A 15235-nucleotide genomic window follows, 5' to 3' on the forward strand; every position below is an offset into this window, starting at 1 on the left:
ACAAAGCTTGGTGAATATTCTGAATAGTGCAGTTTAATATGACCTAACTGATGAATTTTCCATGGACTCCCCAGAGACTGAAAAGGTGTGACTATCCGTAAACTTTTCTTGTGTTTATCTTCAATTTTCCTTTTCATACATTCCAATCATCATTTCTTGTTAACATCCCTCAATGGCCCACCTTATGTGACTCTTCATTTTAATGGAATTTATGCTCTTTTTCTATTTCCTGGTTAATTGCTATCCTGCCAAATTATACATTTTCTTAATCTTTATTTATAGCTTAATTCTCCCAAAAGCATTTCAATGATCATCAAACATTTCTTTAAATATGCCTCTTTCTTTAAAATACAGGTATGAATGTAGCATTGTCACTAGCATTATGTAGAGAATTTTTAATTTCATGAAAATTATACTACATTAAATAACCTAGCATTTCATATGTTTTCCACTGTTATATTTAACCATAAATTTATATTTTAGCTCTTTATCATGTGTTCTTAAATAACTTCCTTCAATAGAATTCATGGTGAATTAAGTACTTTGTCTTTACATTATTTAAAATAACTCATTTTCCCGGATAAAGTTCGACTTTTTCATTTAACATTGTGTGGTGTGGGTTATCTGTATTCAAAACAGCAAAGTGAATGCACTCTGTGCCTTTAGTATTTTTGACACATGTCATACTGCTACAGGCACAGCATTTCTGGGGCTCCCTCCTGGTGTGTGCAGGGGTAATCCTGGGCAGCACTTCTTCTTTAGAGACGACTGGAAGAGTCTCATATACCAGAAAAACCTCTGTTTGGAGGAACATGTTTACTGTTTGTTCTAGTGATTCGTCTCTGATAGGAGAACAAATGTTTGATATATTAATTTATCAGAGAAAATATGGGGCTCCTAACATAGCCAGAAGGAATCCCTTCAGTCATCAGTTATATTGAGAAACACTGTGACTCGTTTTAAAAGGAGTTTGGCAATTATAGTATCATGGGCAAGGAGTTTGAATAAAATATACAACTATACATGATCTCCTATCTTCTTGTTTTAGTCAGAATAATCTTAGTCTTGTACTTCAGTGTTTTAGTTTCTAGTCATAAGATTTGAGGAGAAAAAAAATTAAGATAAAACAGGACTTATTCACTTCAGGAAGCGTAGAGTTAGTTTTCTTTGCAAGTTTTTGTTAGCCCTCTTCTCCTTAGCCCACCGATGTGGTGAACGAGGCTTCCAGCCCCACATTGTGCCTCTGTCCAAGGGATGCCTTCTCGCGCTATGGCTATGCAGTGACTGCCATCAACTGTGAGGGTCTTTGGAGGCCCCTTTGAAGATGTCATCCAGGACCTCTTGACCCTAGGCTAGGCATCTTTCATGATCCCTTGTAAGATACTAACTCATTTGATTGGTGAGAAGAAAATATATATTTTAAAACCAGATAACATCTAAGTTATATAATTCTAGAATTTATAGAAAAAAAAATAATAGGTTAAAGAAAAGAACTCTGGCATGGTATTAGTAGACTATTTTACAACATCTGGAAGTCCTACGAAATTAAGCTTTATTATTCTAACATGAAAAAATAATCAAAGCCCCAGAAAAAGCTTTTTTTGGCATCTTAGCATTTTATAAATCTAGGGAGTATCTGTGTAAAATATCACTTGCTTAATTATTGAGTGTTTCCCTAAATGACTAGTGTCATCTCCCAATGGTCATTAATATTCTTCTCCAAAGGTCCCATCTGTCAGAAATGGTGAGATGTGATCCAGTGTAAATAGGATGAGGTATTTTCATTGGTTCCTGTGGTCTACCATGGCTTGCTGCTGCTCCCAAGGGGAGACAAGTTCTATTCAACACGGTTGGAAAGTTTCTAGTTTCCAAGTGTCAAACCAGGAGTAGAGACACTGCAGTCTTCAAAGGAAGACAAAACAAACAGCTGATACATTTATCTCCTTTTCTCTTCTAGTGCATATGCTACTACTTTCCCATTTAAATTTCACTCTCTCACCTTTGTTTCAACTAAAGCTTGCATGCGTTTTGAGCCAATAAAAGCTACAAGAAGGAAACATCTGTAGCGTTAAATAGCTAACTCTGCTATGATAGTACAGCAAAGTGAAAATCTAAAGTTCATATAGGCAAGCTCTCAGTGGATGATATTTTTAGGGCAGAATAAAATTTTTTACTACAGTTATTGATTTCACATATATGAAATTAGATTCATATCTAATTTGTATTTGTATTGTCATATATTTTATAACATTTAAAACATACACTATTCTTTGACATTTGATCCTTGAAATAAATTGAAAAATAGGTATGTTGCATAGATTTATTTTACAACATATAAATAATTAGTAGAAGACCCAACTCAAGATCCTAGCAAATTCCTTACAAAAGTTATCTGCCTTTGTTAGAAAATGCTGTTGAATTGTAATTAAGTGAATTATTTAAGAAATTCTCATTGATTTGCTGGTAGTTCTTTTAAATGATATTCTAATTTTCTCAAAAGCAGTTTAAAAAAAAACAACGTTTTTTTGTACTCTTTGACTCCAAAATTCTACTTCTGAAAATGTTTTAATTAAATAATTAGAACATTTGCTCAAAGACTTAGCTACAGATTCCCCTTAGCATTGCTTATGCTTTTTTTTAGAGTAAGTAACAATAGCGCTAGGTGTCATAAAAAAGAAACCCCCAGAATTTTATGACTCAACATATAGAAAAACATATTTCTTGCTTACATGAATTCCAAAATGAATGTCCTTGGTGAGTGCACATCTGTATAGTTATTCAAAGACTCAAACCTCTTCCACCTCGTAATTCCTCTATATCCCGAGGACTACACATCCTCCGAAGAAGATTCTCTGCCCTTAGCTGATCTGCATGAAAACACGAATATGGAGGTCACGTGGAAGATGCCTTTATGCTGAATCTGCAGGTGGCATAGACCACTTTTGCTCATGTTTCACTGGCTAGACACAGTCTGTGGCTACCCAACACTATGGGAGGCTGGGAAATGTACTCCAGCAATAGAGGAAATAGATTTTGGTGAACATGTAACAGTCTCTGTACTCTTTACAACTTATAATTGTGAATACACTTTAAAATAAATTATATCCAAATAGTAGCAGTTATAAAAGAGTTTTTAACATTGAATGCAATGAAAAGATGTTCTCGTATTGAGTGAAAAGTATTTATTTTAAATAGTGCTTTTGGCACAAATGTTATTATTCATGTGGTCATCATGCCTTCTGATAGCCCTTTAGTTATTGAAAGCTGTCAGAGCAAAACTTGTGAAATGATATATCATCTCGGTGATCTCATAATTCTTACTTTCTGAAGATTTCCTTTTTTTTCTTTTTCCTTCTAAAGCCACATGTGTTTTGTAAAGAGAGCATAGCAGGTAGAAAGATTTCACACTGTGTAATCTGACTGATATAGATTCAAATAGGGGTTTTGTCATTTCTTCACTCAGTTAACTCAAACCAATTAATTTAGATGAGATTTCATTATAAGAAAAAACATTATAAGAAAAAATGAACAATTATTTAAAGTCTCTGGAAATTGTCCTAAGAGCATAAAGCAAATGGAGAAACATTTATTTAATAACATCTACTAAACTGATAAAAACAGTAAGAATCTGTGGAGTTGCTGCAGCCATTTCGTACTTGGCAATACCCTGAAGAGAGAATGGAAATGAGGAGAGATGCTTGGTAACACCATCTAATTCTTGAGCTGGCTAATTTGAACAGTCTACTTACTGACTGTTTTTCATGTGAGAAAATAAATTTCTTATTGTTTAAGAAATTTTAGTCTGAATATTTTATTTTTGGGATGCATCGAAATTCACATGATTCTTTGAATAGAACCGATCCACGGCAAAGATCATATAGAGGATAACATTTGCCCTTGGATATGTTCCTTCTAAAGCACTGTTCCTTACTCACTCACTTCCACCTGCCTGCAGAGTGCTTCATCCTCCAAAGGCTGCTTTTCCTAATCCAGAATGTGTGCATGTCTGCATACTCTCACCATTAGTTTTATGACCCATTCAAGTCTAAGGTGTTGAATAACAAGTCTTTGCTAATACAAATAGAATTACTTGGACTTAACATGTTCATTTTAGCTTTTGCGTCCTGGGTTCTACCAAAATGTGTAGTTAGGTATCATGAGACAAATGTGGGCTCATTAGAGTTATTAAATAAACACTGAATGCTGGCTTATTTTCAGGGCTCATTTTTATTGACCTGGGTATATATGTGGTGGATCTCTCTGCAGAAGAGTCTTATAGGCATGACGTGGCCTGTATAAAAATGAATAATCTAAGATTCCAAGTTATCTGAGGCAAAATAGTAAAAATAGTACTGCCTTCACAAAGTGCAGGTCTAACCTGTGTGTGAGCCACCTGGAGCCCACTTAGACTCTGCCTTGGAGGAGAAATCACTTCTAGGAGGCATTTAAAATTCTTGCCTTTGCACTGTCATAATTACTTCAAAATTTATTATTATGTTTTACTGTGTTTCTCTTTTCTTTGCAAGAACAATCACCATCAAAAGAATACGGATGAGGTGGATGAATAAATATTTGGTAATTGTGTTTTTAGTCTTTAGTCTTAGAAACTTTATCAGTCTACTTTTGGTATTTGAAATAAAGATGAAAAGAAATTATATACATGAAATGAAACAGCTGCCTTGAAAAAGAAACTGTGACATACCGCCTTTGCCTTTTCGTTTTTAGTACATTTAGCTCTCCTAGGTGCTATTTCAGTTTGCTCCTCAATTCATAAGAAAAAGTAATAAATAGAGCTCATGATTATATGTGGTACCGAGCCAGGGTCATGAAAAAATATAGTGCTTCCTAGTAATGTAGCTGAATAAGTTTGAAAATCCACTTCAATCAGTATTCCTTTCGCGGGTTGCTTGCTCATAGTTTATCATTTCCCTTATGTTGAATTCTTTGCAGTTTCTGGTTTCAGAAACTGCCTTTTAAAAGATTTGCACTGGGCTGTTGGCCTCTCATTTATAATAGTGAAGTGCTCTCTGTGGCTGACCTCAGATTCAGGCAATCTTAAATCTTAACTGCTATTGTTTCCTGGGGGAATTTGCTCTTCATGGGTCGTATTTCACTAATAAAAGTATGCAGACAGTAAAGTTTTTGCAAGGTAGGAGAAAACTAAGAGCCAGCAATTTCACAAGCAACTTATGAGACAAAGTTAAGGGCATGATACTTCACATATCTCTATTTGTAGGATAAAGGGTCATTTGCAAATTGAAAATGGCTTTTTTTGTGTGTGCACGATTCTTCCTTTAGCCATGTCTAGATGGCTGGGACACAATCTCTACAATATCCTAAAAATCAACACCAAACTTGGGTCGGAAAAACCCAGGTTCAAGTCTTTTCTGTGTTTGGTGTGATGTAGGGACTGATGATTAGAAAGGGCAGACGAAGTGATTGAGAAACCCCACTGGAGGTCAATGGGAGAGTTTTACTCAATAAAGAATTGTTCTTCATAATTTTTCTTTATTGTTCTTCTTAATTGTTCTTCATTATTTTTCTTTGAAAAAAGTAAACCCTATTTTGTGAGCTTCTACTAATGCCAAGGAGAACTGGTAAACTGATGTACAAAGAAGTTGCCTCATATTACTAAACTTGCTTTTGGATGATTAACTTTCTAACTTTAAATTGCCCACTTGCATCTTTCCACAATAATAAAAAAAAGTGCTGAGCTAAGTCTTCTCACTTAACTAAATATGCCTAGCACCCAAGACTGCCCTCGACTTGAAAAAGCCAGGTTGTTTGGAATATAGCCTCGCTGTGATAGTGTCATTTCCCATGTGATGATAGCCATCTATGGCTAAGAAAGAATTTAATTTCATAGTATGTGGGCTTGCCATGTGGACAGAGGAAAAAGTTAGAAGAGGAGAGCAAATTCTTGGTTGTTCTTTGTATAGGGAGGACCAACCTTCATTATAGCCAAAGTATAAACAATTTTGCTTTGAATAATTTTCTCTATAAACCAATTCCCTGTACCCTCATAAAGATCTAAAATTATGAGCTTACTAATTATTAATATAATTATAGAATAATACTAACTTAAGACATTTGTTAGAATAAACAGAGGAGGCAAACATGAACTAATAAATCTTAGATGATTAATAAAGTGAAGGTTTTCAGGCCACCGGTAACAAAAATGAGGCTTTTAGCCAGCAATGGATGGCTAGACATATAGAACAACAAAGAAAATAGCAAGAAATAGAGAAATAGATGTTTGGTTACAATCTAAGTAGAATGTATACAGGATTTAAAAATATCTATTCTGGTACTTCATCGAGTAACAAAATGATATAGGTTTTTGGAAGAGAAATGTTATGCAATGATTTTTTTAAAAATGAACAACAGTCTTTACTGTTTGTATAACTAATAATGAGCTTCTCCTTTATCTCCACTCCACTACCCTTCTTCCTTGTTATTGGAATCCCAGTTTTGCTTACATGTCAGTTCGTCAGTTGCTTCTGACCCCTTCCCTGCCTCAGGATTTATGAATCTTGATTAGTCTAAGCCAAGTAACCAGACTGCCTGTAGCCTAGCTGCCTGTTTTATAAATAAAGTGTATTAGAACACACCATGCTCAGTTATTTAGTATCACCTATAGATACTTTTCTGCTATAATGTAAAAGAGGTTGCTTTTTGTTAATCATAAAAGTAATATCTGTTCTGTGGACAAAAATGGAAAATATGAAAATTTATAAAGAAGATAATTAAAACAGTGCATAATTATATTACCAAAAGAATTATAATCACTCATACCATCTAGAGACAAATGCAAAAAATATTTCAGTGTAGTCTCTTCTTTTTCTGTGTATTTTTTACATGAATTTAATTGCAGTATATTTGCTTTGTAACCTTGGGTGAGATTTTTTGATGTCATTAGTCTATTCTGATATCACTTCATTGGTTGTACAGTAGTTGGATATACCACTATTTACTTCGGTAGTTCCAGGGCTCTGGTGTTGCACAATTCCATGGGGAATTTGCGTTGTATTTTTGCATGTCTATTGCATTTTGCATTGTATTTTGAATTTGCGTTTCCACTGTATCCTGCATATGAAGCACAATTATATGGTCAAACAATTGTTCAATGAGGCAACCCAACCATGACTGATTCCCTGTTATTGAACTTCTGTGTTCAATTTTTTCTATTATAATTAATCCATAATAATAACGCTTGTATAATAGTTCAATCTTAAAAGCTCTCATTTTTCCCTCATTTTTTATCCTACACCCACAAACCTGCTGGTAACAGTACATTTATTCCATTCGTACTTACCATCTTTTTTTTGTTGTTGCTGTTGTCTTTTTTTTCAGTTTTGTCTCTTGCAACTGATTTATATTCCTTATCTTAAAACACCACTAGCACGGTACTAAATAGAAACAAAAGAGAAATGGATTCATTTCTTTTTGTCACTTCTACCTCTAATCCTTCCCCTAAGTATAGCTATATCATTTGGAAAAAGTCTCCATTGTATTTGACAAACTATGTTCTTCCTATCGTTTCTGTAGTTCCTACAACTGTTTTTCAAAGGAATCATAACTTTGACTTATTTGGTCTCTAATTTACTACAAAGCCAAATGCAAAGTTTCTCTAGATACCAGAGTCCCCATGAGCCTCAAGAGAAAGTCACCACATACAGGAACTATGAAGCACACAGCCCTCAGGTGATTGTTACAGCCTTAGTGGTCTATTTCCATAGGTACGTCATTGTTCACATCTTTGGAAAGGATGAGAGGAGTTCCATGCTCTTCAATGTAAACTTCTTTGTTTGCATCTTCCCAAGTGTAAGGTAAACTCCAAAAATAAGTGGCAAAGAGGTTTTTTTTTTAAGTAATAGTTAACTGGGGAGTCAATGCTTCACTCTCTAGTAAGAAAAAAGAATAGTCGATTATGCAACAAACATTAATTCAGTAGTTCTTTTTTTCTTATCTAATAGAAGCTACCAGTACTTTTAAAAGAAGCAGTGCATTATTATTTTTAACCAAAATTGTTTATTTAGAGAATCAATTCATTGATTTGAGAGAACTGTCCATGATTTTTTTGTGGGAAATCACATTATCTAGGAGAGCTCAACATTTGTGGCAACTTGAAGAACTTTCTTCTAATCTTTAGGTGACTTCACAAAAAACTATGGAACTATTTTTCAGGCATTTAAATTTTGGGAATTTAGCAACATTGGAAATTTAATGGCTCCAGAAAAAACAACAAAAAAAAGAAAATATAACTAAAAGAAAATATAAATATAAATATAACTAAAATATATGGTATTTCATCTTGAATACCATAGAGAACATTTCTGTTTTTAATTAACTATTCATGTCCTTTGCAGAATATGGCTTCAGGCAATCATATAAATTATTTGTAACAATGTCTATGGCTTACTAGTTTATTTCATTAAAGCATCACATTAATGCATCTAAGTTTCAGATTCCTCTACAAATGAGCCAATAAATTTATTCTGGTTTGCAATCAATGACTCCACTCAGATTCCGCCAGCCATCTTGCAAAATTATTCCTTGAGACTGGTTGAGTATGGGTGGACAAATCAGTTCAAATCCATTATACTACCCCTTGGAAAATCCACCCAATGATGTGTCAAGAGTGGTTCCTTCATAAAGGAAGAGCAGCTTTGTGGTATAAATGTTGCAAAGCCGAGTGGTCGAGCTTGCAGACATCCCAGACAAACTAACTGAGTTTGTATCCTGGCTCCAAGCTTACTAAACATCTGACAATGGGAAAATTACTTAACCTCTATGCTTCAATTTCTCCATCTGAGAAGTAGGTCAGATAGTAGCATAGAATTCGTAGAGTAATTCAGAGAATTAACTGAATGACATATATAAAGTACTTAAAGTAGCCTCTGGAACATTAGTTACTCAGAAAATGGTCCTACATAAGTTCTCTTGTTTTAGAAAGAAGAGCTTCTTAACAGTCATGATGGGTGTGGAACTCAAAATTTTCTTGTGATCCTGTCTCATTTCAGTACAAAAAGTGATCACTATAAATGCAGCATGGACAGAGTTCTCTGGCATCCCTGGATTTCCGTTCTTTATGGAATGTAGTAAGTTGGATGTGACCTGTCACCAGCTAATTGCCATTTAAATGAATGCAAATGGAAGTTCACACTTCTATCCCACAGTGAATGAGTCAGGGATTCCAAACCAACAATTTGCCTGCTTATGGAATAAATTGTTGAAAGCTCTCTCTGTGTGGCATTTTCCAGTTCTACCTGATTTCTGTTACTGAAGCTAATGGTGCTCTGAGAGAGGGTGTGTATGAGGAATTTAACCATGAAAAATCTTGATCTTTTTTGCCAGTATTCTGTGTCTTGACAATCTCAGGAATTTTATTGGCAGGTTATCATGACCCTTCTGTTACAGAGATTGGAATGCACCAATGAATGAGACAAACAGATGGTGTGGATCAGAGATTTTCCACTTTCTACTGAGAAATTTGAAAAGATTGAAGAAAACTATTATCAACATTCAAGGAGAGAAAACTTCCAGATTCATTATCCCGAAGCAAAATTTGCTCTCCAAAAACAAAATTTATTTTTTATTTAAAATAATTTCTTTTCACTTTCTGTAGTGTTCAAGTCATTCTTCTAAGGGTAAAAGTGAAAATTGTATAATATTTTTGGAGCAGCTGAAATTTTGTGATGTGGGCTATGTAACATTTTTCTTACAGTTGTCATTAGATCTATTACTAAGTAGTAATAGATCTGTTTAATAATATTTAATAATATTTGCAAACTTTTCTAAACAGCACTATCGATATAAAGTTTTAAAGCCCTCAGACAGCTATTGTCAAACTGGTTGAGTTCTAGAATTTCTAAAACCCTTTTCATTCTATATCATAGAAATGATGCATCTGGGGCAAAGGGAAAAAAGAACATCATACTTACTAAGTTTTACTTGTTAGACATGCAGTGTCATTATTTCTCAGGATAGTACCTTTTGGGTCCTTCTTTCTTTTCGATGGAAGAGTATAAGCAGGAGGCTATTCCACAGGGTTAGGTGCAGTATTTTTTCAAGCTGAATAATTGGTCAAGTGAAAACTGATAAGGGTTAGTTAAATGGTGTGAAAGGTAAAATAATGGCACACCCAAACATGTTCACATCCTAATCCCTGGAATTTGTGACTATGTCACCCTGTACCACAAAAATTTACAGATGTAATTTATTTTATTTTTTTTTCAGCTTTATTGAGGCAAAATTGATAAATAAAATCATAATATATTTAAAATGTACAATATGATGATTTTATATATACGTTGTGAGAGGATTCCAGCCACCAAGTTAATTAACACATTCATCACATCACATATTTTCTCTTCTCTTCTTTCTTTCTTTCTTTCTTTCTTCCTTCCTTCCTTCCTTCCTTCCTTCCTTCCTTCCTTCCTTCCTTCCCATCATTATTTCATCTATTCTATTCCTATTCCTATTCCTTTGGCCTTTTTTGGTAAGGACACTTAAGTTTTACTCTCTTAGGAAATTTAAATTATACGATACAATATTACCAACCATAGTCACTATTACATTAGACCTCAGACCTTATTCTCCTTATAACTAAAAGTTTGTACCTTTTAACCAGCTTCAGTCTATTTCCCCCATGCCCCAGCCCTTGACAACCACCATACTACTCCCTGTTCTATGAGTTTGACTTTTTTTTTTTTAAGATTCCAATTCCACATATAAGTGATATGAAATATTTGTGTTTCTTTGGCTTATTTCGCTTACATAATGGCCTCCAGGTTTACCAATGTTGTCGCAAATGGCAGTATTCTCTTTTTTAAAGTTAAATAACAATCCATTTTATAGATATAAAGGAAAGGTAACAAACATATCACCTTTTCTTTATACATTCACACATGGATAGGCACTTAAGTTATTTCCATACCTTGGCTATTGTGAATAATGATGCAATGAACATAGCAGTATGAATCTCTTTGAGATAGTAATTTTATTTCCTTTGGACATATCCCTAGAAGTGGGATTGCTGGATCACATGGTAGTTCTACTTTTATTTTCTTGAGAAAATTTCTTACTGATTTCCATAGTAGCTGTGCCAGTTTACATTTTCACCAACAGTGTACAAGGGTACCATTTTCTTTACATCTTTACCAGCATTGGTTAACTCTTGACTTTTTGATGATAGACATCCTAACAAATGTGCATGTATAGCTCAGGGAGAGAGCATTTGACTGCAGATGTGATTTAAATGAATACAAATGAAAGTTAAAAATCTTGAGATAGGGTGATTGTCCTAGATTACCTGGGTAGGCCAAATGTAATTATGAGGCTCCTTACAAATAAGAGCAGGAGGAAGGAGATTCAGAGTAAGGGAAAGAGCTGTGAGGATGGAAGCAGAGATTGGAGTGATCGTTGCTTGAATATGGAAGGGGATTTGAAGATTGGAAGGGGTCACTAGCCAAGGAATGCAGTTGGCTTCTAGAGGCTGGAAAAGATAACAAAAGGATTTTCTCATAGAATTTCAGAAGACACACAGCCTTGTTGGTACTTTAATTTTAGCCTTTATAAACCTGTTTTGAACTTCTGACCTCCAAAACTGTAATATAGTAAATCTGTGTTGTATCAAGCCACTAAGTTTGTGGTAACTTGTTACAGCAGCAATAGGAGTCTAGTATATACAGGAACCAGTTCATAAACTGTGGCCTTGAGAACCCAGAGTTTAGAACTCACTTGTTCTGGTGAATATAGAAGCATCTGGCATCTATTGCTACATTAGTAGCTGTCAGTGTTTCCAGCCAAATGGGTCTATTCCCTGATCTTCAAGCCTTCCTGTCTTTATGCGGATGCTCTTACTGTTTCCTCCTCCTGAAATGTTCTCTTGTGTCCAGCCAGCAGGTTCACTTGTTTATAGATACATTATTGTCTCTTTGTTCTGCATTACAGTCATTTAGCTGAGAGAAAAATGTCACCTATTTTGGTTTTACCATAGAAAACTACGTACCCCTTCTGTGAGTGAAGATTTTAAGTGTAAATGAGTCCCAAATCTAGTTATTGCCTAGAGCTGAAATGAAAAAATTCAATTTTAACTCAACAAACATTTGGGGAAAAGCCAATATCTTCAAGTCAAATTGTAAGATAGGAAATAGGAAGAATAAAGTCTGCCCCTAGGGAGATGACGGTCTATGGGTATGGCAGGTAAGGACATAAGTAAGCATACAAGGCAGTGTGTGATAAAGGCTGTAGGTGATGTTAAATGGAAACAATAGGGCTTTGCCAGCAGAAGGACTTGGATTATTTATATCACATTAGTTTTCTGTTATCCTTGATTTCCTCATGTTAATTTTTAATCTAAAAAATGTGCAAAGTAATTTTTATTTCAAAAATTGCTATAAGAATTAAAGGACTGATTAGTTGTTAACTGAATATTTCAGTGAATATATGCCTAGCACCTACTATGTGTTGGGTAGTAGTCTAAGTTCTGGGACTGTATTTGTGAATGAAATAAAGTCCCAGTTGTTCATGAATATTATATTGTGATAGGAAGAGACATACAATAAACAAATAAATGGATAAATATAATATCAGTTTGTGAAAAAGTGTTACACAGCTAAAAAATACAAAGCAAGGTATAGGTCAAAGAATGACTGGAGCAGGGAGGGGTGGTGCCAAGGAAGAATATCCCAGCATCACTGCACGATGCCTGACATCGCATGCCAGCCATCAAATTAGGAAAGGGTTCTAGTGTGTGAATTTTGCAGAATTTGATGGAGGAAATAGCGATTGGGTTTTAAGGCTGGGGAAGATTTCAGTAGGAAGGGACGGCAGGGAAAGGTCTTATAGCTGAAAGAAGATAATGTACATGGACATGGAATTCCCAACGTGTGTGTGTTATTTCTGAGAAAGTGCATTATTCCCCACACGCATCTAATCTCACCTAACTCCATGTTTAGATTTTACTTCTTTTTTTTCTTTTGAGTAAGAGGTATTAATGTCAGTAGGGTTTTTGGCCTAAACCTGGGAAGCATTATCTCCTCCAGTGATTTAGCTGATTGTCTCTACTGCGTTCTGTGCTTCAGCCAGCTCTGCAAGTTTGGGCCAACTTCTTGACCCAAGAAACTGGACCACCAGGTAGGCTCTCAGTAATCAAGTTTTATCTCCATTCCCTCTGAAACTTTCCTTGTCCCTCTCTTTTTAAATTTGGCTGCTGTTTCCAATAGAATGAATCCCACCTTGCTTGCCAGAGATATTTTCCTAGCTTGTTTTAATAATCTTAATTTGCTAGGTTAGAATTGCCAAGACAAACTCAGTTTGAGATATAAAAAAGGAGAGGTGGGGTGAGGGTGTGGGGTGCTGGAGGGAAGAGAGAGCATGAGAGGGCAGGGATGCCTTTGGTTTACCACAGGATGTTCAGACTTTCCCACCAAAGGAAAAACAAACAAACAGCAAACTGCCTGAATCATAGGCTTAAGCCCACGGCTGTTGCAGAAAGGCTGGGAATTCCAAAATGCTGACCGCTGTGGCACACTTGAGTGTGCTAAATAACTGCCTGACATTAATTTTCAGTTCTTCAGAATTTTAATTTTTTTAATAGTTTTTTCATTTGTTTCCTCAAGGATAAAGTATCCTTATCTCTTCTCATCTCTGTTAAAACTCCCACCACTCGAGCTTTCCTTTTTCAAAAGTGAGAAGCTGTTCCTCAGCTTTCTCCCTTCTCGAGGTTCTGTCTCTTCATTTTCCCCATCATTTTTTGAAAGAATTATCTGTTCATATTTCCTTCATTGCCTTACCACATACTCACTGCAATCTGGTTCTTCTGGCAATCTAATTTCTGCTCTCAACAGTCTACTGAAATGGTTTTCTCAAATGTCAAAACTGTCAGTTTGCCAATTTTGATGACCCGCTCAGAGTTTTTTTTTTCGACCTCTCTTTAGCATATGAGTCTTGATCACTTCTCTACCTCTAAGTTTATTGTATTTGTTTGTTTTTCCTTTTTATATAGATAGACATTCAGTAAAATTATTTATTTTTTCTCTTTGTTCTCTAAATGCAGGCATTTTTTGAGGCTTTGTTTTCAACCTTCTCATCTTTCCTCTCACTTGGTATTTTTCCTGCTCAGTAGCCTTGACCTGCTTCTTGAAATTGGGATCCAAATTCCCAACTACCCGGTAGACATTTCCATCCATGTTCTCTCACCAGCTTCTCAATTCAAACACATCAAAGATGTGGTTCATTTTCTTTCTCTGATGTCTCCAATCAGGGGTCTAAAAAACAAGTCTCATAATTAGTGCATTCTTTTCAAGCAATTTAGCTAAAAAGTAATACATGAAAATAAGATTCAGTTCTTCAATTGCTGGTGCTTTTCATTTTAAGTCTTCCCGGTAATGTTTTTAAGATAGTTTGGTACACATTTTTAAGAACAATTTTCAGAATGGGATCCATATACTTTTCTAAAATTGAGCATAAGAATTCAAGCATTTAAAACCTATTTTTAGAAGATCCTTTGGAAGAGCTACTCTATTTCAATATATGTATCATTCTATTATGGAGCTCTTTACATGCTACATTTCTAAGTTCCAAGCTGTTTCAGACAGAAAATTTATGAACATTTTATGTGAGTTCTTTGGTTAATATCAAAATTCTCTATACAGCTTGGGGAAGATTATGAAAATGTGAGTACTTTTTAAAATCCTCAATTAACCCTCTCATCTCCATCACCTGATTCTTTATTGCACAAATATCATGTTTAGAAATTGTTTTTCTTCTTAAGTCTCCAGCTGCTGCACCGCCAGGCACTGATCAAGACTTGTGCAGCTCCGTCATAGGCAGGGTTTCCTGTCAATAGGCGAGAGGAAGCAGTACTTTTGGATGAACCCTCATTGTCCCAGCTGGAACAGTGATCATCAGGCAGTGATAAGGACCTTTTTCAACCTACGTGATCTGCGCGATTCTGATTAACCTTGTTGGGAAGAAGAGGAAAGAAGGGGCAGGGACAAAAGTGTTGGGACTATTTCTTTCCCTCTCATATCCCAGCAACTGAAAGAATCTGAAACACACTGAGTAAAATGATTGTTTTGGTCAGAATGTTTATCTTGCCAAGGTTTTAGATCTTGTCGCTTTGCAAAGTGTATATAAAATTATATCATCACACCAATTACAAAAATATAATTAATGGATTGTCTTTTTAATTAAAAATCAGTGATTGTAATGTGTTTTAGATTGTGTT

At 35.1% G+C, this 15235-nt stretch overlaps 2 long non-coding RNA genes across 3 annotated transcripts in view; one reads left to right on the forward strand and one right to left on the reverse strand.

Moving 5' to 3' along the window:
• Window positions 1-15235, forward strand: part of LOC120601229 (uncharacterized) — an 82039-nt gene that overhangs the window by 57496 nt on the left and 9308 nt on the right. The gene's annotated exons all lie outside the window — the stretch shown is intronic.
• The window catches only part of LOC120601230 (uncharacterized), a 49666-nt gene continuing 45358 nt past the window's right edge, over window positions 10928-15235 (reverse strand). Inside the window, exon 4 of the long non-coding RNA XR_005652403.1 lies at window positions 10928-14273. This is a non-coding gene — a long non-coding RNA (uncharacterized LOC120601230). The remainder of the gene's footprint in view (window positions 14274-15235) is intronic.

Source organism: Pteropus medius, unplaced genomic scaffold (genome assembly GCF_902729225.1).
Source record: "Pteropus medius unplaced genomic scaffold, Ma_sr-lr_union100, whole genome shotgun sequence".
NCBI lineage: Eukaryota > Metazoa > Chordata > Mammalia > Chiroptera > Pteropodidae > Pteropus > Pteropus medius.